Here is a 25,262-nt window from a genome sequence, read left to right on the forward strand (position 1 = left end):
AATAGCCTTAGTGTCTTTAGGGGAACAATCATCTGAAATTTGTCCCTTACCAAGCACTCTTTGGAAAATTCACTCTACTATACAACTCATTAGCTCTAACTTGCAGTAAGTATTAACAGACATAAAAAAGAAAATATTTATTTAAAATAGTAAAAAAAAAAAAAGTTAAAAATTCACTTGGAGCCTCTATTTCCAAAGATCTGATTCCTGCCTGTCACTTCAGATCATGCCCAACCATTAGAGATCACTATCCAAAAGTTATGTGAATCCTCTATGTTCATGTTGCCTTACTTAAGTACATATATATTCTGAAATAATACACACATGCTCACACACACTCTCTCTTTCACATACATACGCAAATGTATGTATCCATCCCTTCAGTACATTTATTTTAAACCTACATATTCTTTTTTGTGACTGCTGTTTACTTTTTAAACGTTCCATTTAATTTGTACGTCCTTTAAGAAGGTATCATTTTCTCCATAAATATTTGACTCATGTTGTATTTATTCCCAAATACCCACTATTATTTTATTGTGATGGAATTTTAATAGTAAAATTATTAATGGAATAGTGGTAATAGTAGTATATTTTCTTAATGGTTTCTGGTATTTTAAATTCTTGTTTTCTGTACATCAATCTTGTATCCAGCAAGTTTATAGATTACAGCTTTCCTTGTGTTTTGTACACAGAAATTTACTCTACATCTTTTTTTGTTTGTTTTCAATTATCTTTTTCACTGGCTTGTACTTTTAATCTTGTTAATGTTGAAATTTTATTTAGAATATTTTTATTTTACCCTATAAATCAATTTATAATATATTTTACTTTTTAGTTTTGGTGTTGAATAATGAAAAGGTGACTGTATCTTCTTCTTCCATTCTCTGAAAAAATTCATATAAGATAAAGGCTAATTTTTTCCCTGAAGGATTTGCAAAAGTCATTTGTAATATGTCTGCTTTTATGTATTTGTTTGCTGATCTGTAGATATTTCACTAGACTATCCAATTCATATAAAAGTTGACTTTTTCTTAAGATAATTTTACTAATTTTATTTTTTATTTCATTTTTCTAAATTTTTATATTAATGGCATATTTTTTACTTTACTCCTACAATTAGTAAAACCCCAAACACATGTTAGCAAAGACCCCATTTGATAATTTTATTTGTGCCTTCCTCTTCTATGAACATAAAAAACTACTACTCTTTATACCTTCAAAGAAATAAAAGTGGAATTTATTGATCTCTATTGATTTAGATTTTTTTATTGAGATGTAAGTCAAATACCATACATTCACCTGCTATTATTAATTTAGATCTTGTTTTTTATTGAGATATAATTCACACACCATACTTTCACCTATTTAGAGTGTACAATTCAGTGGTTTGGGGTATATTCACAAATAAGTGCAATCATTACCATAGTCAATTTTGAACATTTTTATCACTTCAAAAAAGAAATGTCATATTCTTTAGGCATCAACTCTCTATATTCCCACTCCACCTCCCACAAGCTCTAAGCAATCACTAATCCATTTTCTGTCTCTAAAGATTTCACTATTTAGGACATTTCATAGAAAGAGAATCATACAATATAAGATCTTTTTTCAATCAATAAATATTTTTTTATTTCCTCATTATTTTTTTTTCTACTGTACAGCATGCTGACCCAGTTACACAAACATGTGTACATTCTTTTTTCTCACATTATCATGCTCCATCATAGGGAGAACAGTATGGAGGTACCTTAGAAAACTATACATAGAACTACCATATGGCCCAGCAATCCCACTCTTGGCCATATATCTGGACAAAACTTTCCTTAAAAAAGACACACGCACCCGCATGTTCATTACAGCACTATTCACAATAGCCAAGATATGGAAACAACCCAAATGTCCATCGACAGATGACTGGATTAAGAAGATGTGGTATATATATATACACACACACACACACACACACACACACACACACACACACACACACACAATGGAATATTACTCAGCCACAAAAAGAACAAAATAATGCCATTTTCAGCAACATGGATGGAACTAGAGAATCTCATACTGAGTGAAATACAAGATCTTTTGTGACTGACTCTTTTACTTATCATAAAGTTTTGAAGGTTCATCTATGTGGTAGCATGATCACTATTTCATTACTTTTTATGGCCAAGTAATAGTTCATTGTATGGACATACCAGATCTGTTTATCCATTTATCAGTTGATGGGCATTTGTGTTATTTCCACCTGTTTGCTATCACAAAAAAAGTTGCTATAAACATCCCTGCTCAAGTTGTGTAGATACATGTTTTCAATTCTTTAGGGTATACATTTGGGAGTGGATTGCTGGATCATATGGTAATTTTATATTTAATTGTTTGAGGGAAGGCTTAGATGGTTTTCAAAGCAACTACACCATTTTAAATTCCCACCAGCAGTATATAAGTATTCCAATTTCTCCACATCTTTATCAACACATGATATTACCTGAATTTTTTATTCTAGCCATCTTAGGTGTAGAATCATATTTTGAGTAGTTTTGATATACATTTCCCTGATGACAAATGTCAAGCATCTTTTCATGTGCTTATTTGCCATCTATATGTCTTCCTTGGAAGAATGTCTATTCAGATCCTTTTTCCATTTTCAAATGGTTTATTTGTCTTTTTATTGAGTTGTAAGAATTCCTTGTAAATTTGGATACAAGGTTATTGCCAAATACATGATTTTCAAGTATTGTCTCCCATTCTGTGATTTTTTTCACTTTCTTGATGATGCTCTCTAAAACAAAAACATTTTTAACGTTGATGACGTCCATTGTATTTACTTTTTTATTTTGTTGCTTATGCTTTAGATATCATACTTAAGAATTTTTTGCCAAATCTAAGGCTTTTAAGATGTACTCCTACATTTTATTCTAAGAGTTTTATTATGTTAACTCTATCATTTAGGTCTATAATCCATATCAAGTTAATTTTTGTATATGGTGTGAGATAAGGGTACAACTTCATTCCTTTTCATGTGGTTACCCAGCTGTCCCAGCATTATTTGTTGAAAAAAAATAATTCTTTTTTCCACTGAAAGGTCTTGGCATCCTTATTAAAAATCAGTTGATAATAGGTTTTAGTTCTGGACTCTCAATTTTATTAATCTAAGTGGCTTAGCACCACATTGCTTTGACCATCCTTTATACTAAGTTTTAAATAAGAAAGTGAGTCCTCCTACAAGGTGGAGGTTGTTGATACCCTCTATTATTCATTTTACGTTTGTCCTATTTGTTTTAATTATTTCTTTTCCCATGGCCCAAGCTATATGATTTCTGCATTGCAAACTTAATTAATTTCTAATACATTTCTTTTTAAATATATATATTTTAAAAAGTATAAAATATATATGACATAGATTACAAGCATTGAATTCCAGGTTTCCAGCAAGGTGTTTTTTTTTTTTTTTTCAGGTCTAAATATTTAGTAAATTTTAACTTAAATTCCTCATTAAATAAGGAAAACAGATTTTAAAGCTTCAAAATTAATAATATGGACTACTATAAATATTTCATGAATCCAAAGGAAGAAAAAGAAAAATATGAAAGAAAGTAGACAAGATAAATAAAAGGAAGATTTAAGGCAAATTAGTAATTACATTAAATGTAAATGTATTCACTGCTCCCAATAAAAAGAAAATAAGTGTCAGACTGTACAAATTACATGTTTTATGTATTACCTTCAGCAAATATACCCAAAGAAAGTAAAAGAAGTAAATAATAAATACAACAGCAGAAACTAATGACCAAAAAATAAACAATGCAGATTAAAAGGCTAACATGTGGCTCTTTTAAAATACTAACAAGGAGTTCCTATTGTGGCTCAGTGGATTAAGAAACCAACTACTATCCATGAGGATATGGGTTCAGTCCCTGGCCTCACTCAGTTGGTTAAGGATTCAACATTGCCACAAGCTGAGGTGTAGGTCACAGATGCAGCTCGGATCCCGTGTTGCCTTGGCTGTGGCACAGACTGGCACCTGCATCTCCAATTCAACCCCTAGCTTGGGAACTTACATATGCCACAAGAGTGGCCCTAAAAATAATAACAATAATTTTAAATGAAATAAAATACTAAAAAAATGTCAATCTACCTGAGAGTCCTCTCAAGAAAAAAAAAAAAAAAAAAGAAAGCACAAGAAACCAATATCAGAAAGGTAAAAGGGTCATATACTACATATATGTCATAGACTTTACCAAGAAAAAATGAAGAAAAATGTTTCTAAATAAATTTTAAATTTTAGAAAAATAATACTCTGGAAAAATATAATATGAAAATAGATTGAAAAATAGAAATAGATTCAAGAAATAGAAATTTATACATACGTTATGCATTACAGACATTGAATCAGCACTCCCTACACTCACCATGAAGCTGAAATCCAAAAGAGTTTCACTAGTGTGTTTTAATAAATATTTAAGAAAAAAGAATTCCAATTCTATACAAATTCGTCAAAACAGAAAAAGAGGGGACATTATTCAACTATTTTTTAATATTTTCATTTCAAGGCAGGAAAGAATAGTTTTAAGAAAGGATAATAGGAGGTATCCTCACCCAGGAAAACAAATGATAAATATAAGCAAATTGAATCTAGCATAAAAAACTAATTTCATGTCAGGCAAGCAAAGTTATTTTACACAAGAAAATTAATCAATAAAATTAACTTTATAAAAATTAAATAAAAGTCTCATAATTTCAACAGTCATTCATGAGTTTTTAAAAATTATCAGCTAATCTTATCAAAGTAGAAATAAAAACTTTCTTAATTAAAAAGTAGAAATCTACCACAAAGTAAGACCATAGTTAATAGTGAAAAGATTAAGGATTTAAAGATCAGGAACAATAGGAGTTCCCATTGTGGTGCAGTGGTTAATGAATCTGACTAGGAACCATGAGGTTGCAGGTTCGATCCCTGGCCTCACTCAGTGGGTTAAGGATCGGCGTTGCCGTGAGCTGTGGTGTAGGTTGCAGACATGGCTCAGATCCCGCCTTGCTGTGGCTCTAGCGTAGGCCAGCGGCTACAGCTCCGATAAGACCCCTAGCCTGGGAACCTCCATATGCCACTGGAGTGGCCCTAGAAAAGGAAAAAAGACAAAAAAAAAAAAAAAAGATCAGGAACAAGACAAGAATGTCCTCTGTCACCACTTCTATTCAGTATTGTACTGGAAAACTTAGCCAGTTCAGAAAGTCAAGAAATAGAACTAAAATGTCTAAGGATTAGAAGGGAAAAAAAACACGTGTTCTATTTATATATAATATTATTGTGTACAGAGAAAATACAAAATAATGTACAGGAAATTGCTAGGATTTGTAAGAGGGTTTCATAAGATTTCTAGAGAAAAATCAATAAAAACAAATAGTATTTTTATATAATAGCATCAAACAGAAAGTGATATTAAAAGAAATAAATCTTTTCAGATAGCACCAAAAAGCTGCAATGGTAATAAATCTAACAATATGTGCAAAAGTCTTTACAGACAATATCAGAATAACTTTTTCAAAGACTTTGAAGAAATTATAAATGAAAAGAGATATATTTTATATGTTGGGTATCTTATATTTAAAAGATGTTAATTCTCTAAAAATGTTACAGAGTAAGTAAAATCTAAGTGAAAATATTATACACATTACAAAAGCCCACCACGCACTCGAAGAATAAATGTGGGAGCACTTGTTCTACTAAATAACTAGATACCTTATAAAGCTATAGTAACTAAGATGGTGTAGTTTTGATACAGAGACAAACAAATGAACCAAAAGAAGAGCTAAAAGAGACCGCAAAAAAGAAAAAACAGACCAAAGCATATATTATTAAAACAAAATCAAATATATGCATGTGCATATATGTATTGATATACAAAATCATATATATGTATATATATACACATATGTGTGTGCATATATGGCCACTCAGTATGGCAGAGGTATCACAGTAGCTCAACAAAGAAATTAAAATTTTTCAGTAAAAAAGTGCTGAGTAGTAGGGTATCCATAAAGAATGAAATAACTAAAGTTGATCACACCATAAACAAAATTATTTCATTTGAAATTAACTTTATTTTATGACCTAAATATGAAATGTTCACAAATACCTACATATACAGTGGAATATTCCTCAGCCATAGAAAGGAGTGAAATTTTGCCGTTTGCAACACAAATGGACCTAGAGAATATTATGCTTAGTACAGTAAGTCAGAGAAAGACAAATACTGTATGTTATCATTTACATATGAAATCTAAAAAAATATGAACAAAACAAGACAGAAATAGACTCACAGATATAAAGAATAAACTAGTGGTTGCCAGTGGGAAGAGAGAAGGGGGAGGGGAAGATATGGGTAGGGCATTAAGAGTATAAAATAAATTATACTATGTATAAAATAAATTAGCTACAAAGATATATTGTAGAGCACAGGAAATATAGACAATATTTTATAATAACTTTAAATGGAGTATAATCTGTAAAAATACTGAATCACTGTTAAACATCTGAAACTCATACAATATTATAAATCAACTATACTTCAATTTAAAAAATGAAACTAACTCTTAAAAACAAGAAAAGAAAGATAATCCAATAGAAAACTAGGCAAAAAACTCTATAGGACCATTCAAAAAATAGCAAATCTTGAAAGTCAGTAACTCTACTTAAAATTATAATCTGATTAATAATCAAGAAAACTAAAATGCACAGCATAATTATCTACCACTACACACTATACACAATCAGATAGGAAATGCTAAAATAAGAGATAACAACTAATGTCAAAAAATTTAAATATGGAGTTCCAGTCATGGCTCAGTGGTTAACGAATCCGACTAGGAACCATGAGGTTGGGAGTTCGATCCCTGGCCTTGCTCAGTGGGTTAAGGATCCAGTGTTGCCCATGAGCTGTGGTGTAGGTTGCAGACATGGCTAGGATCTGGCACTGCTGTGGCTCTGGCACAGGCCGGCAGCTACAGCTCCAATCAGACCCCTAGCCTGGGAATCTCCACATGTCCCTGGGTGCAGCCATAGAAAAGACAAAAAGACAAAAAAAAAACAAATTTTAAGTATGACTCACAACCATTGTTGGAAGTGTAAACTGACGTGACACTTGCCATTATTTTGTGGTTTAAAGACATCATGTGGGTTCCTCATGATTCAGCATTTCATACGAGAAACTTCCCTGTAACCTAGCATTTCACTCCCTAGAGAAATATGTTACCCTGTGCATCAGGATATATATATATATATATAAATGTGCATTGTTCAACATTGACATTGTTCAATAATTGTCAATTGTTCATGACAGCCACAAGTTGAAAACAATACAAATATCCATCAACAGTATTATCGGAATGTACAATAAGTGATAAATCTATAAAGAAAAACAATGACTGATTAACATAAAAGTTAGATAAGTGGTTATTGTTTGTACTAAGGGAGGTTTTCATGATGGTGCAAGGCACAAAGGGAATTCTCAGGTGTTAGTAATGTTTTATTTCTTGACCTAACTGATGGTGATGATTGCTACTGCTTCATAACTGTTCATTAAATGTACACAGATTTCATACATTTTCCACGTAAACTTACCAAACAAAACAACTATTGTGCCTATGACCTAGGAAACTAAATCTACAGGGATGATGCTATAGAAGAATACTTATGTTTTCACCACAATGCTTGCTGGCCACAAAAGTTAAAACACCTTCCCTACTCTTCAACCTCCAAAACTCACATGAATGCACTGAGTTTCTGCAATTTCTTATACATTAAGATCCCAAGGTGAAATAAGGTCTAGCATTTTTTTTTTTGAACTTCTAACCTCTGCATTTTAGGAAGGCACAATGCAAAGTGCAGTATTCCCCTCATCCTCAGAGAATACATGCCAAGACCTCAGTGGATGACTGAAACCATGGATAGCACTGAACCCTATTTATACTACTTTTTTTCCTTTATATACATACCTATGATAAACTTTATAAATTAAGCACACTAAGAGATTAATAACAGCTAATAATAAAATAGAACAATTATAACAATAATCTATAATAAAATGTATGTGAATGCGGTCTCTTCCTCTCTCTCAAAATAACTTACTGTATAAATTTAATACCTTTTCCATCTTAACTAAGCACTTATCATGTTCTGTGGCCATAATTTTGGCAGTTTGAGGTGTCACAACAAAACTAGCATGAAATTCTTTCTCCTTCTTCACTTTCATGTATAGAAATAATTCTTCTCCTTTTATGTACAGAAGATTCTTCTTACCATAGGCCTTAGCAACCTCGACATAGAATTTTTTTTCTTTTCTTACTAAGTCAAGAACCTAGGAGTTCCCGTCGCGGCGCAGTGGTTAACAAATCTGACTAGGAACCATGAGGTTGCAGGTTCGGTCCCTGCCCTTGCTCAGTGGGTTAACGATCTGGCGTTGCCGTGAGCTGTGGTGTAGGTTGCAGACGTGGCTCAGATCCTGCGTTGCTGTGGCTCTGGCGTAGGCTGGTGGCTACGGCTCCGATTAGACCCCTAGCCTGGGAACCTCCATATGCCGCGGGAGCGGCCCAAGAAATAGCAAAAAGCCAAAAAGCCAAAAAGCCAAAAAAAAAAAAGAACCTAAATCTCCGTCAACAGAGGAATGGATGAAAAAGTTGTGGTACATATTACTCAGCCATAAAAAAAATGAAATAATGCCATTTTTAGTAACATGGATGGACCTAGAGATTATCACATGATGTGAAGTAAATCAGACAAAGAAAAATATCATATGATATCATTAATATCTGGAATCTAATATAAATGATGCAGATGAACTAATTTACAAAACAGAAACAGACTCATTAACTTGGAGGACAAACTTATGGTTAACAAATTGGAAAGGGAAGGGGATAAATGAGGAGTTTGGGATTAACATATATACACTATTATATATAAAATAGTTAATGAACAAGGACCCTGTGTTATATATCACAGGGAACTATACTTAATATTCTGTAATATCCTATGTGGGAAAAGAATCTGAAAAAGAATGAATATATGTATATGTATTGCATATACTTTGCTGTACACCTGACACTAACACAACATTGTAAATCAACTATACTCCAATATAAAATAAAAATTAAATTAAAAAATAATAATAAAGAACTTTCACCTTTTCACTTAAAGGATTCACTTTATAGCTTCTTTTTGGCATATCCAAATTGCCAGCATCACTTCTCTTGTGCTTTGTGGTCATTATTAAGGAAAAGAAGGATCACAAAGGGCTGTGATGACATGACAATCTGTCCTAAAACCAAGATGGCTACTAAGTAACTAAAGGGTGGGATATGCTGGACAAAGAGATGATTCATGCCCTAGCAGGCGGGACAGCTGATACATGATTTCATCACACTACTCAGAAATCTATTAATTGCTTATTTCTGGAATTTTCCATTTACTATTTTTGGACCTTGGTTGGTCAGGGTAACTGAAATGGCAGAAAGTGAAATCTTGGATAAAGGAAAATGACTATAGACCAAATAGATGCTGAATGCCAGTTCACTTATTTCACTCTGGGAGTAATCTTGGATGGATCAATTATAACACCACCTGAACTCTCCAAACATCCTCAGTTCTTAAGAAGTGGTCTTGTTAATGAGATAAATAATCCTTTTTCCCCTTATCAATAAACAATATGTTGTACATATTCACTGAACTGTGTCAAAACTCACACCTTAAGTGACATTTTCAAACTAACTTCCTTAAGGTGATCTTGCCCTTAGAGAAGTAACTTTTTTTGCTTTTTGAGTCCTTAACTCCAAGACTCAATTTTAGTATGTAACTGTACCTACACTTCCAAATACTTCTATCAATAGCCACTCTCTCCATTAATAACTGGAAAGAGTTTTGACTCAAGTGTTGCTCTGAAGCATTTTCTTAAAGAAAAAAAATCTCACTAGAAAAAGGTATTTATAGTCTCCTTAGGTTTAGTCTTCCTATTGGTATCAAATAATATTCATTCCTTTCTTAAATCTAACACACAAAAAAATACTGAATCTATGCCATGCCAACTTCTGAATCCTGAATTTTAGATACAGTGAATTAATTGTTTCTTCTTCAACATCCTTTAACACACACAAACACACACACATCCTAATTTTCTCAGTCTTTTAAAAAGCCATCACAACTGAATACTATTACTAACTTTGATACGAAGATGCCATAATATAAGATTTCCTACCATGGTACCATAAAGCATTGATCTCTGATGGCTCAATCATACTGAAAATTTCTACAAGCTCTAGAGTTCTACAATTATAGTTCTCCTTGTATACTGCTAATAGAGAAGAGAACATTTTACTCACAACTTGCACAACTTCTCTTTAAACTTGCCTTCCTTTCTTAGGTTAATTAAGATTTTGTATATTCAAATCTGTCCATAAAATGGAGTCAAATTCTTACTCTGATATTTGATTAGTTGCTAAAATCAATGGAAAATATTTTTAAGGGAGCAAAATCAAAATTACCCTTGAAAACCTCTTAAATCAATCATAATGTACAATGTCCACTAAATAATTTGTATCAATTTCTCTAAAGCTTCTTTAATCAATTTCCATTACCCATGCTCTCAGCTGTTCAATAAATTTTTTGAGAATGGCAGAGAATCTTGAATTCCTAAATGATGTATTCTTCTCAGGTACCTAATGGCTGGCTGTCTTTCCCCTAGTTTCAAGCCAGATTTCAAACGTAGCTGGAACCAAATACTATATCAACAGCAATGCCCCCACCAATATTGCTATATCATTCAGGAATATTACCTTTATATTCACAAGCAATCTAATTTCCCTTTTATCACTCATTTTGGATAATGCAGATACACAAACAATCTTCTCTAAACTTTTTCCCAGTGATGGCTAGTGAAATTCCCCTAAAGAAAACTAATAAACTCAAAAGAAAGCATTAACCTAGGCATTAACATTAAACCATACACTCTCAAATTTGACACTCAGCCAGTGCTTCTGGGCCAAGATTACTACTTTTCTCAAGTTATCTTCCTGTTGAAAGAGTATTCATTACATCAATTTACAAAAGCTGCAAGCACTCCTTCCTCCTCCTCAGCAACAATCTGGTAAATAGTTTAAGTGAATGGTGGAGTGTTTCTTGGCTAAATTCCATGTTATTCTTGGAGGCACAGCCATATATTATGTCACAGTACAATAATCTCAGACAAGACCAGAAGTTTGTAAATCCTTCTTTATGTAGACTTTAATGTTTAGAAGAGCATGAAAGTGTATCTGTTACTAGACGAAAAGCTTATGTTACAATACAAAACACAAAGAATATAGTGGGTGATATAGTTTTTTCTTCCCTCTTTTCCATTCAAAGTCTATGCAAGTTTCACCTTAAATGCGCATCCCTGTAAATTCTCCCTACAGAGCCATGACCTTGGTCTCTTTAGCCCTCTTCTTACTCTCCAAGACTTGATTAGCATTCAATAGGATCCTTTCATCTTTCTGAGAAGTGAGATAGGCTGTAGGAGAGGTCAGGTACTTTAAAGGTCCTACAGAAATGTCTTTTAACCTTTTGGTTAAACATCTACAACCAAAATTTCTCTTTCAAATGTTGATAGCCTTTATCTGGTGTTATGGTAACAGAAATATTTGCCCTTTTCTCAATTAACCTAAGGCTCTCTTCTAGGAGGGGGGAAATGACCAAGAAAAGTGTTAAAGGAAACAAATCTTGCCTTATTGAAGTGGATTTTTTTTTTAATTGTTAGAGGGAATTTACTACCATAGTAGTGATATCTGACTTATCTTGTGTCTTAACTTCTGAGAACTAAGTCAATTAGTACTGTTTTCTTGGTAGCTCTTGAGATACCAGGTTATAGTAGAAGAAATTATAGAGATTTCTCCAAAGTCTAGAGCCAGTTTATTAACCAGAAGCACAATTTAAGGACTCTATACTTCAAATAAATCAAATACCTATAGAACATACATAATCCTTCAGTTTCATTATTATTCATTTTCAAAGATAACATGTTCTAAAGTTCACTAGGTTATATTTTCCACCTAAACTATATGTTCTATTAAAATAAAATTATTAGGGTTGCTAAAGGGGCTCAGATCCTCTCATGTTTCAACATGTACGTCATAAAAACTAACTTAGATTACAACAATGCTATGTTTATTATCAGATTATGTGTCTGTTAGAAAATATACATTGGAAGACCAGGTTAACCATATGTGGTTTGATGGAAAAGTTCAATCTTGATGAAGTAAAAAAACAGAAATGTTTTATTTTTTTCAACAACTGCTATAAGGGAAATTTAGTGCTTTTGCAGCCAAAACCAAAAATTACCTCTAATTTTAATGTTCATTTAAGTAAATATCTGGACATGTCATACACTGCTATTACTATGTTATTTTTCTTCGGGGGATATTTGTTCAAAGCAACAACTCAAAATAATCAAAAAGCTTCCCATGTGCTCTCCTCTAAATTCCTCTTTTGTTTAATTATAACTCTTAGCTTGTAATTTAAAAAGAAGACGAAAAGACCAAGACCCTAATCCTCTGACTATAGGCACACTAGCTGCCCACTGGCAATCAGAAAACGATCTTGGTCTTGTCCCTCTGATATCAGTGGCCTCTAGTAACATGGGATGGGTTCATTCCATGGCTTCAGCATGTAAAGAATTATGGTTCATCCTCTTTCTTGCCTCTTTTACAGTGATACTCTCGCACCCCCCCCCAAACCAAAGTGGAAGCCATATGGTACTTTTGTCACCGCCAGCAGTAACCCCCTCCAAGTCATCCTCTGGGCTACTGTTCCACCACACCGAGTTATCTTTTAAGCTCTCTAAAAGTGACAGCAAACTGGAGGATTGGTATTTTCATCGTCTCTTACCCAGAAACATTATTTCTTCTGCCAGATCCAATTAATGTGGATCCCATCCAATGATTTGTTTGTTGGCTTGTTTTAATCTCAAACACTGTAGCTTTCACCTCTAGAAGTTAAAGTTGGCCCTTTCTATGTCTTCTACACTTCTACATAACTTTTTTAACATATGTCGTGAAATTATAATAGCTATTTTGATTTCCTTACATTCTAATTCTAACATCCGTGCCAGTTCTGGCTCACTTTCAAGTGACTGTTCTTATTATAGCTCATTTTTTCCTGCCTCTTTTTATGCCTGGTAATCTTCAGTTTGTTGCCATAAATTATTAATTTTGCCTTATAGTGGTGATGAATATTTTTGTATTTCTATAAGTATTACTGAGTTTTATTCTGGATCACAGTAAAGTTACTTGGAAAGCTTTTCATCTTTATTGTCTTGCCTGTAAGATTTATTTTTCTCTCAAAAAATTCATTAGTTAAATATTTAGGATGATAATAAGGAAATTCCTAGAGAAAATATGAAATCCATATGCCTGAATGTGGTAGATTCTCAAAAATCATCATTAAATAATTTAAATTCACATCCCACTGATTCTAAAAACACCATTGTGCTACTCTTCATAATGTTCCTCTATTTTTAATTAACTCATTTATTAGCTAGATGAAAAGTCCTTTAAAAGTATCTTAAACATAAAATTTGAATACCATGCTAAACAAAAAAGTGTAATAATTTTCTTACTAATAACTTTGTAACAATTTACCCATCTAATCCAGTCTTTTCACTTAATGGTACTACATATGGTTATAATATGTGAGAATAGAGAACTAGAACTTATGTTGGAAAACTATCTGTTCTTAAATTTTATATTATAAAAATATTTTCACTATATCAGGATAACCAGACACATTTTAAAATATTTATTTGCAGTAATGTCCTAGATTCACATTTTACATTAATAGTTAATAAATATAAGAACTAACAATGCCATTGATTGAGAAAATGTATGATTTTGAGGTTCCTGCCTCAGAGATGATGTTAATCTTCATGTTCAGATTTCATTTAGTTTAGTTCAGAAAAAAAAAAGTTTTCATTTTTCTCTTTGTAGCTAAAAGAATCCCTTTTCTTTATTCAGAACAAAAAACAAAGGTCTACTTTATATAAAGCCAGAATTTACACACACACACACTTATTTCCAAAATATTACTGTAAAGAAAATTATAACTTATGTGGTATTTATGCATGAATATACTCCAGTGGAGTGTTCTACTACTCATTTTTGTCACCTAGTGTATGAACTCATATATACATTATGGAAATCCCAGTCTTAGAGATTGAAAATGCCAGCTACTTAATCTCTGAGCATCCCTTAAAGCTAAGGGCTAGTAATGACCTTAGCTCCACCTATCAGTTTATCCATTCTAGAGATTGGACTGAAAGCTACTGACAAGAAGAGGAGACCGCTTAGAACATATTCTGGAAATGCAAAGCACAAACTCTTTCCAGTATCTAGAAGAAACATATCAATGATTCATAGTACCACATTTAGCTTCCCCATCACTGATATTTGTAGTTCCAGAAGCAGTGTCTTTGCCTAGTGACTCTATCACTGGGTTGTTCGCTGGACCAATTTTACAGCATGACTGTTAGGAACTTTTAAACACCAATCCTGGTTCTTAAATCTTTCAGAGTATCTATAAACTGTCCAATACATATTTTAATAGTTTATTTTCTACTTAATTAAGCCAGAATAAGTCATCCTTGCTCTAACATAAAAGTTGATACCAGGAGAGAACAGAGACCACAGATCATTGAGGAAATACAGGAAACTGCCATAACCTATCTATCTTTATTGGCACTGAAGGTAGTAAATCTCTAGTTGTCAATAGAAAACAAGACTCTGGTGTCCCATAGCACAAACTGAGAAAAATTTATATTTAGAGTCTGCTGGAACTGAATGCCTATTAATGACCTAACTCAGGAAAATCAAGTAGGAACTCACATATAAAAGTATGAAGGTAAAGAATATTCCAAATCTGTTAGGTGTCATGGTTATTTCTAAAGGCACTGGGAGAGTATCATTTCCCCACTGTTTAATCTTAGCTCCCTCGCCAAAGATCAGTTGATCACACATGCACAGGTTTATTTCAAGTCTGTCTACTCTGTTCCATTTGTTTCTAGGTCTGTATATTTGCCAGTACCATACTATCTTGAGTACTGAAGGTTTGTAACATATTTTGAAATCAGAAAGTGTTATGGCTCCAACTTTGTCCTTTCTCAGAATTGACAAATGGTGTTGGTGAGATTGGATACCCACATGCAAAAGAATGAAATTGGTTGCTTGTATCATACACAAAAATCAACTTCAAATGGATTAAAGACTTAAAGATAAGATCTGAAACTGTAACACTTCTAGAAGAAAACACAGGGGGAAGATCCTTGATATTGATCTTGGCAATGATTTTATATCTATATGACACCAAAAGCTCAGGGAACAAAGTAAAAAATGGGCATGTGAAACTATATCAACCTAAAAAGCTTCTGCAGGAGTTCCTGCTGTGGCACAATGGGTTGAGAATCCAACTGCAGTGGTTCAGTTTGCTGCAGAAGAGTGGGTTTGATCCCCGGCAGCAGGTTAAAAGGTCCAGAATTACCACAACTGTGGTGTAGGTTGCAGCTATGACATGGATTCAATCCCTGGCCCGCAACTTCCACATGCCATGGGTGTGGCCTTAAATAAATAAATGATAGTTTTTGGAATGGAAGCAAATATTTGCAAACCCTGTTATCAGGTAATGGGTTAATATTCAAAATTTATAAGACATTTCTATGAATAGCAAAAAAAAAAAAAACCAAATAGCCCAATTTAAAAATGGGCAATGGCAAGAGGCACATGAAAAAAAGTGTTTTTCCCTTTTATTTAGGGCCGCACCCATGGCACATGGAAGTTCCCAGACTAGGGGTCTAATCAGAGCTGTGGCTGCGGGCCTATGCCACAGCCACAGAAATGCCAGATCTGAGACGTGTCTGCAACCTACACCATAGCTCATGGCAATGCCAGAACTTCAACCCACTGAGCAAGACCAGGGATCAGACCTGGATCTTTATGGATACTAGTCAGATTCGTTTCCACTGCACTACTATAGGAACTCCAAGATCACCAAAATGCAAATCAAAACTACTATGAGGTACCACCTCACACCAGTCAGAATGGCCATCATGAATAAGTCTACAAATAACAAATGCTGGAGAAGATGTGGAGAAAAGGGAATCTCCTATACTGAAGGTGGGAAGTAAATTGGTACAACCAATATGGAAAACAGTACAGAGGTCCTCAGACAACCAAAAACAGAATTACCATATGATCCAGCAATTCCACTCTTGGGCATATATCCAGACAAAACTATAATTCAAAAAGATGCATGCACCCCAATGTTCATAACAGCACTACTCACAACAGTCAAAACATGGAAATAACCTAAATGTCAATCAACAGACAAATGGATTAAGAAGATGAGGTACATATACACAATGGAATACTACTCAGCCAGAAAAAGAACAAAACAATGCCTTTTGCAGCAACATGCTCAGACCTAGAGAGTCTCATACTAAGTGAAGTAGGTCAGAAAGAGAAAGACAAATACCATATGATACAACTTGCATGTGTAACTTAAAATATGGCACAAATGACCCTATCTACAAAACAGAAACAAACTCACAGACATGGAGAACAGACTTGTAATTGCCAAGGGGTAAGGGGAAGGGAGAGAGAAGGATTGGGAGCTTTGGGTTAGTATGCAAACTATTACATTTAGAAAGGATAAACAACAAGGTCCTACTGTGTAGCACAAGGAACTACATCCAATCTCTTCAGATAGACCATGATGGAAAATAACATAAAAAGCAATGTATATATGTATATAACTGAGTCACTTCATTGTAGAGCAATAATTATCACAACATTGTAAATCAACTATACTTTAATAAAAAATTTAAATAATAAGTAGGAGAATATAAAAATAGGTAAAGGTGATCAAAATGTATAAACTTCCAAAATCTTAGCATGTAATACACAGCATGGAGACTAGAGTTAACAATACTCTATTTGAACATTGCAAAGAGAATAGATCTTAAAAGTTCTCAAGACCAAAAAGAAAAAAAATTAGCTATAGGTGGTGATGGATGTTAGCTAAACATTGTGGTAATCATTTCAAAATACACACATATATGTAATTACTATATTGTATGCCTAAAACCAATACAAGGTTATATGTAAATTATATATGAATAAAAATATGTATCTAGAAAAGAAATGGGCAATGGGCTTGAATAGATGTTTTCCCAAAGAAGAGATACAAATGGTCAGAAGATATATGAAAAGGTGTTCAACATAACTAATCATCAGGAAAATGTAAATCAAAACTACAATGAGATATCATCCCAAACCTGTTAGGATAGCTGTTATAAAAAATAAAATATAAGGATGTGGAGAAATTAGAACTACTGTGTACTCTTGGTAAGAATATAAAATGGTGCAGCTGCTACGGAATATAGTATGGAGGGTCCTCAAAAAATTAAAAATAGCATTACCATGTGATCTACTTTTGGGTATATAGTCTAAAGATTTGAAATCAATCTAGAAGATATATCTGCAATCCCATGTTCACTGCAGCATTATTAATGATAGTCAAGATATGAACACAACCTAAATTTCCACTGATGGATGAATGAATTGTTTAAATGTAGTATATACTACAATGGAACACTGTCAAGCCTTTAAAAAGAAGAAAAGTATGCCTCGTGCAATAGGATGGATATACCTGGAAAACATTATGCTAAGTGAAATAAACCAATCACAGAATAATAAATACTGTACAGTTCCATTTATCTGAGATATCTAAAACAGTCAAACTCATAGAAACAAAGAGTAGAATGATAGTTTCCAGGGGCTGAGGGGAGAGGAAAATGTGGAGTTGTTCAATAATAGGTATTAAGTTTCAGTAGTGCATGATGAATAAGTTTTAGAGACCTGCTGTACAACTTAGTCCCTAGAGTTAACACTACTGTATTATATACTTAGCATTTGTTAAGAGAATATCTAATATTGTTTTCTTACTACAATAAAATTTATTTTCATAAATTAATGAAATAAATTAAAAATAAAAACACTGGGATACACCAAATGTAATAAGAATGTAATGTTCAAGTCTTAAATTCTCAACTCAAGGCAATGCCAAAATATCATTGACTTTCTGCAAATGTGATAAAAGGTCTTATTTCTTGCATCCACAGGTTGACAGAGGATAACACAATACAGGAAGACTGTTTTATTATGAGAGTTTAACTAGCATCTTGGAACAGGGTACTGAGTGAAAAAGAACTGGACTTATTCGTAGTGGGATGATAGATTCTAATAAGGAATAGCCAAATCTCCAAACTTCACATGCCACTTTTCTAAGGATAAGAATTCCATTTTATAATACATATTTTTTCAACATAATTAGAGGCATGTAATGATGTAGCCAAGAAGAGTTACCTAGAAAATGGAAGTCAATTTTTTTCCCATTCTAACCTTTCAGCCTTCATTGTACTGGACTGCTGGTATCTCCAATGCCACTACTGTCCACTAATCAGAGTGGAGCATTGTGGAGATGAGATGATAAATGTCAGTTTGGCTTAAGTCGGCCTCCCAGTAGTACTAGTAGGATTCCAAAATTCTATAAATATTTCATTAGTTCTTAGTATATCATTAAAGAGGTATACTCAACCACAAGCAGAATCACCATCTTGGCTGCATGTCTCAGGGAATAGTATTTTTATTAGGAAGAGCCCACTAAAAGCCCAGAGAACTTCCTCTATTTATTATAACAATATGTTAAAAGCATGACAAAATCCCTAAGAGAATCACAGTGGTTAGTTTCACTAATGAAAATTTTACAAATTCAGGATTGCTGATTTCTCACATATTCTTTTTTAAATTTTCAGTTTGTCTAGTGCAGAAGTTGGAGTATGCAGGAGTAAAACAGAGGATTGTTATAAATTTGATCAGCTACAGCCAGCAAATTGAGGTTATTGTTCTATATGTGGTCTCTTCACTAGAACAAATCAATAGAATTCTAAGGAATCCGCTTTGCTTTCTAAGGAATCAATAGCTATTGATTAGGCACATGCTTTTATTCCTTTACTCTAAAAAGCTGAGAACATCAGAACACTTTGCTTGCAACCTACAAGGCTGCAGTATTAATTTCACTGTCTTGTTTCAACTTTTTCATTCTATATCACAGCTTAGCTCTTAGGGACCTTGACCTTCTCTTATTCTCTATTTTGATGGCATCATGCTCAGAGAACCTAGAGATCAGTAAATAGACTTTATCCTAAGTGTCTTGGCAAGATCCGTGTGTGCCTGAAAACCAAAGATAAATTGCATGAACCTTGTCCATTTCCTATGTTTTAGGAATCTCCCACTTTATAAGGCAAAAGCACCTTCCATCATAGAAGATAAATATCCCCAAGTGCAGATTCTCTTGAAACTAGGGAGGTAGCACAGGAATCAAATTTTATCGGTTGGATGAATAGGGCCCAGATTTGGAATTAGAAACTCCAGCAAGTGAGTTTAAAACAGCAATTGCAGTTATCTATTCTGGTCATACAAAAGAACAGTCGTGGAAGCTATATCTGCTTTCCAGCAGCATCTAATGTCCTGTGTTTGTGAGCTCAGCATTACAATCTGCAGAGTAATCAAGTAATCCAGCAGTAGTGGCAACTGTATCTTCACCAAAATCACACCACAAAATAAGTTTAGACATTTCTCTGGCTGATAGTTCTGACTTTCCAAACAATTCTGTGAGCTACTTTATATAATTTTAATAACTTCATTTTCTTAAAGTTATCAAAGTCAAATTACATTGCTTAAAACTACAAATTCTGTCTATTAAACTCAATTATCATTTAGTGAGCATCTTCATTTGGCCTTATCAGACACCAGAGGAAACCATATAAATAGGATAAACTCTGTTCATGCACATGCTTGTGGGGACGAAGGGAATGTGATGGGTGTTAGAGTACATACATATATAATAAACCATAGGAGTACAGCTAAAATTTTGGTTTTCTCATGTTCAGTGTGATTTCTTCTTTAATCTGTGGATTATTTAAGTAAAATGCTTAATTCCTGAACACTTGGATATATCTTCAAATCATTTTTCTTATTGACTTCTAATTCAACATCTCTATGGTCAAAATATATTTTACTGAAATTTCAGTCTTTGAAATATGTTAAGACTTGCTTTAAGTACAACTATGTAATGGATTTTGTAATATAGTTTATATACTTGGGAAAAGTACTATTTCTGTCAATTTTTCAGAGTGTTTTACATATTTCAAACTGATCAAGTTTGATATTTGTGTTAAAAAAAAACTTGCATGGAACTTTGGTTGGTTGTTCTAGCTAATAATGAGAGAGTTATGTTAAAAATTTCCCACTATGATGGTAGATTTATATATTTTTTCCTGTCAAGTTTTGTTATATGAATTTTTAGAAATATTATTGTCTGTATGAAACTTTAGATTCAGCACAATGTTTTTAAAAATTGATATTTTAATTATGGAAGGTAAAACAAATTCTACAAGCTGTGTGAATAAATAATTTAACAAGGTCACTGAATACTTTTTTTTTTTTTTGTATTTTTAGGGCCCCACCTGCAGCATATGGAAGTTCCCAGGCTAGGGTTCAAATTGGAGCTTTAGCCACCAGCCTAAAACACAGCCACAACAATACCAGATCCAAGCCACATCTGTGACCTATACCACAGCTCATGGCAATGCCAGATCCTTAACCCACTTAGCAAGGCCCAGGATCGAACCCATGTCCTCATGGATACTAGTCAGATTCGTTACCACTGAGGCACAAATGGGAACTCCAAAGATCTGTTTTTTAAAAAATCAATTTTTTTTTTGTATAGAACAATAGCAAATAAGAAATTAGATTAAGGGAATGATGCTCTTGATGGTAATATCTAAAAACAAAAAAAGAAACATATCAAAAGAAATATAATGAGAGAAATGAAGATCTGTATACATAAAATTGTGAAACATTAGAGAAAAGTTAAAGAATACCTAAATAAATTAAGAGATATACCATGTTCATGGACTGAGGGACTCAACTTATTAAAATCAATATTCCACATACTAATCTCAGTTTTGACATAGTCAAGTCCAATTAATTTGGGTTTTTTTATTTTTGGTTTTGTGTTTGGCTGTTTCATTTGTTGTATATTGCTTGTTTCTTTTCTTGTTTCTTTGTGGAAATTGACAATGATTCCAAGAAGCACTGGGAAGTCTGTCCTCCTACCATTTAAAATTCCTACCTTCTTCCTAATTGATGCTTGAAACATCACATTTAGATAATCATTCTATAACTTTATCTTTCTTTTTCCCTTTTTTTTTTTTGCCTTTTCTAGGGCCGCTCCTGCGGCATATGGAGGTTCCCAGGCTAGGGGTTGAATTGGAGCTGTAGCCGCCGGCCTACACCAGAGCCACAGCAACTCGGGATCTGAGCCGCGTCTGCAACCTACACCACAGCTCATGGCAACACCAGATCCTTAACCCACTGAGCAAGACCAGGGATCGAACCTTCAACCTCATGATTCCTAGTCCCTAACCCTAACCCTAACCTCATGGTTCCTAGTCCCTAACCCTAACCCTAACCACTGCACCACGACGGGAACTCCATCCCTCTTTTTTTTTTTTTTTTTTCTTTTTTAAGGCTACACCCACAGCATGTGGAAGTTCCCGGTCCAGGGATCGAACCCATGCCACAGCAGTGATCTGAGCCACTGCAGTGACCATGCCACATCCTTAATCCACTGTGCCACAAAGGACTTCCCTTTTGTCCCTCTTAAATCTTACTCCTAACACTTCCCTGGGAGAGTGAGCACCGTAAGGATTGTGAGCCATTTATATTTCAGTATGAATGGGTTTGATACAAGCTTTCTAGAAGTTTGGGTATGGATTTGATATAAGCTTCCTAGAAGTTTGGGTAGGAGAATGACAGAATAGAGGCAAGAGTCACCTAAAAAGGTAATAAAAAAAGAAAATGAGTCAATAAAGACAACCACAGATTCAAGATTGGCCTTTTTCTATTTCTCAGTCCTTCTTACAACAGGACTATTTACTGAAATTGGGGGGGGGGGGAAGATGACTGCACTATTTATGCTTACTGATTTATTTTATTTTCCAGTATAAGCCACTAACAAACAATGAGTCATCATCTGCTTAATCCAAAATTTTAATTTGAAATTGTACTTTAAGTTGCTTTTTAAGTTGATATAACATTTGGATTCTATAACATGCCATTCTGTACACTTTGGGACACAGGAAAAACATTATGATGTTTGGGACTGTATGACTAATTCGCCAAATGGTGGAAAGAGTATTGGATTGGGAACAGAGATTTTAATACTTCTTAATATTTAATATGCAACCATTTGTCTTTGATAATTGCTTAGCTCAGCAGGCTCATATTTTTCTCATTTGTAAAATGAAGGGATTAAAATATCTCATACATGTGTTCCCTTCAACTCCTTTCAGAGTACATGACTCTTAGTCAGATGTTCATTTGATCATTGAGGAAATTCTTTCTAAGAATAAACACAATTTTATATAACAGCTTTCTTTTAATGATACCAAATAATTTTTCTTCAAAAATTTCCAGTGAAGGAGTAGAGAAAAATATCTTTTTTCTAGAAATAGGGCTATCAGCAAAGTCTAAAGTTTTGCTAATTTGAAAGAGTTGAAGGTGAAAGTGTAAACAATGTTGATATAAATATTAATATTTAGAAAATGCTTTTTTACATCTTATAGGTATAGTTCAGAACCTAACAATGTGTTAAGTCATCTACAAATGCTCTAAGGGCAGATAATTTATAATTTTCTATATGACAATTATAACACAACACTTCAATTCCTTAAATACGATTTCTAATTCAACTTCTCCCTCGTTTATTATAAAAAATATTTATTCCTTGGATCTCAATAACTTTATCAAAATAGACATAAATTGTCTGTGCTAGATAATATTTTCAAATGTAACTTCCTTACCTTAGAATACTCTCATTTGAGAGAGGCAAAATAATAGATGAATTATTAAAAATGCCTACTGCCTCTGCAAAGTAATGGTTTTCAACATGATTTAATCAATAAATAAATGCTTACGTCAAAAGTTACTGAGACAATTGGTTTTTAAAATGTAGTCCTTGGAGTTTGGGGATTTTGTCAAGGAGACTTATGGGTTTATAAAATAGGAGAGGGTACAAATAATCAAAGCACCAGTGATTTTGTATTTTATAAGTTTATTAGGATTGCTTGTAAAATTTTGTTTGAAAGATGGGATATGTTGTATTAAACATTTGTATATCACTGACTTGTGCTTAAAAATATTTTGAAATGTTGGAGTTCCCGTCGTGGCGCAGTGGTTAACGAATCCGACTAGGAACCATGAGGTTGAGGGTTCAATCCCTGCCCTTGTTCAGTGGGTTAACGATCTGGCGTTGCCGTGAGCTGTGGTGCAGCTCGCAGATGCGGCTCAGATCCCGCGTTGCTGTGGCTCTGGCATAGGCTGGCAGCTACAGCTCCGATTAGACCCCTAGCCTGAGAACATCCATATGCCGCGGGAGCAGCCCAAGAAATGGCAAAAAGACAATATATATATATATATATATATATATATATATATATATATATGTTAACAAGGTAATAATACATATTGAGCATTTATTAAATACCAGACACTGTTTAAGTGCTTAAGGTGCACAAACTTATTTCTTCTTAACTTCAATCCAATAAACATTATCTCAATTTTACAGACATAGAAATCAAAGCACAGAAAAATTAAATCACTTTCCAATTAGTAAATGAAGGCATCATAATCAAACTCAGGCCATTTAACGCCAGTGTGATCATTCTTATAACATTAGTTCACTTTCTTAGGACCTCCTTAGAACAGAAAAAGAAGTCTTAAAAGTCAGAAATAAAGAGAACAAGTAGACTAAATGAAGTTTCTGATCAGAAAAGCAGCAATACAAAAGTGATATTAAGATTATTTAACTGGTTATTAATGTTAAATAAATAATAGTAAGTTTGGGTATTTAGACTCATTTCTTTTTAAATATTGAAGTAGTCACCATCCTTTGTGATTAAGTTACATTAATGAACAAAGCATACTGAAAATTCTGCCCTCTTAGACATGCTAATGGACCCAGAGGCTAAGAGAGTAGCAATGAGCCTGCAAAGTATAAGGTGAAAAATATTCAAAATTTTTATATTTAAAGGTTATGGCACAGGTAGAAGGATATGAAAATCTGAAAAGGGGACTAGGTTTGGAGAAAAAATAATTTTGAATAGCTGTCTTTGAAAGATAACAAGACATCCATTTGTGAATATTTAGAAGGCAGTTAGTGATATAAAATTGGAGCTTCAGTAAGAATTAAACTACATAGGTACAAAAGCCATTTCCCATTAAGGTAATATCCAAGAAAATGGCAGGTTTTAGTTAGAACCATAAAACTGAATAAGTAGTCTGATAAAGGAGAATCAGAGCACAAACTCCAGAAGTATGCTTAATTTCCAAAATAAAAGGATAGGAAGAATCAAAAAGAAGCACTCAAGGTAACAAACTGATTTGCTGAGTATGTAAAAAAAAAAATAACACATAGTCTATAGTCAACATAACTCAGGGGAAGAGAAAGTGTCAACTGTGAATAGCAAAATGTCAAAAAGCAATTGAGATTTTAAAGTAAATGAGACAGAAAAACCTTAGAATTGGGGAATTATAGTCATTTTTAATTGAAATAAAATCTTGTTTGAATGTGGAATAAAAGCGGGGTGAAAAGAGAATGTAAATAGTGCATATATGCCCCTTGCTTTACACATATCATAGAATAAGAAAGGGAAAGAGTAGACCATTAGGAAGAAGGGCATACTACATTTTGGTGCTAAGTGCATCAAGAACTCTAAAGGATTTTGAAATCACAAATTAGTTGATTATTAGAGAAAACTTTATTTAGCTTTGAAAAAGGTATGCTTCAAATAGCTTACAGATAGCCCAGCTAATTCCCTAGTCTTTCCACTATTATATGCTACTTCCAATAGTGTAATAGAAACCTGTCACTTGTTTTTAATGCTTGCTCATTTCCCTAACAGTTTTTTCTTAATCTACAATCTTTGTCTACCTTGTATTAGCTTAAAATAATATTTTAATACAGGGAATATAATAATAATGCTAGACTCATTTATAACTCCATCTTTTCAAACACATTTCCCAACATGAAATGTGGTTAGGATTAATTAAAAAGAGAG

This window comes from Phacochoerus africanus, chromosome X (assembly GCF_016906955.1).
Source record: "Phacochoerus africanus isolate WHEZ1 chromosome X, ROS_Pafr_v1, whole genome shotgun sequence".
Lineage (NCBI taxonomy): Eukaryota > Metazoa > Chordata > Mammalia > Artiodactyla > Suidae > Phacochoerus > Phacochoerus africanus.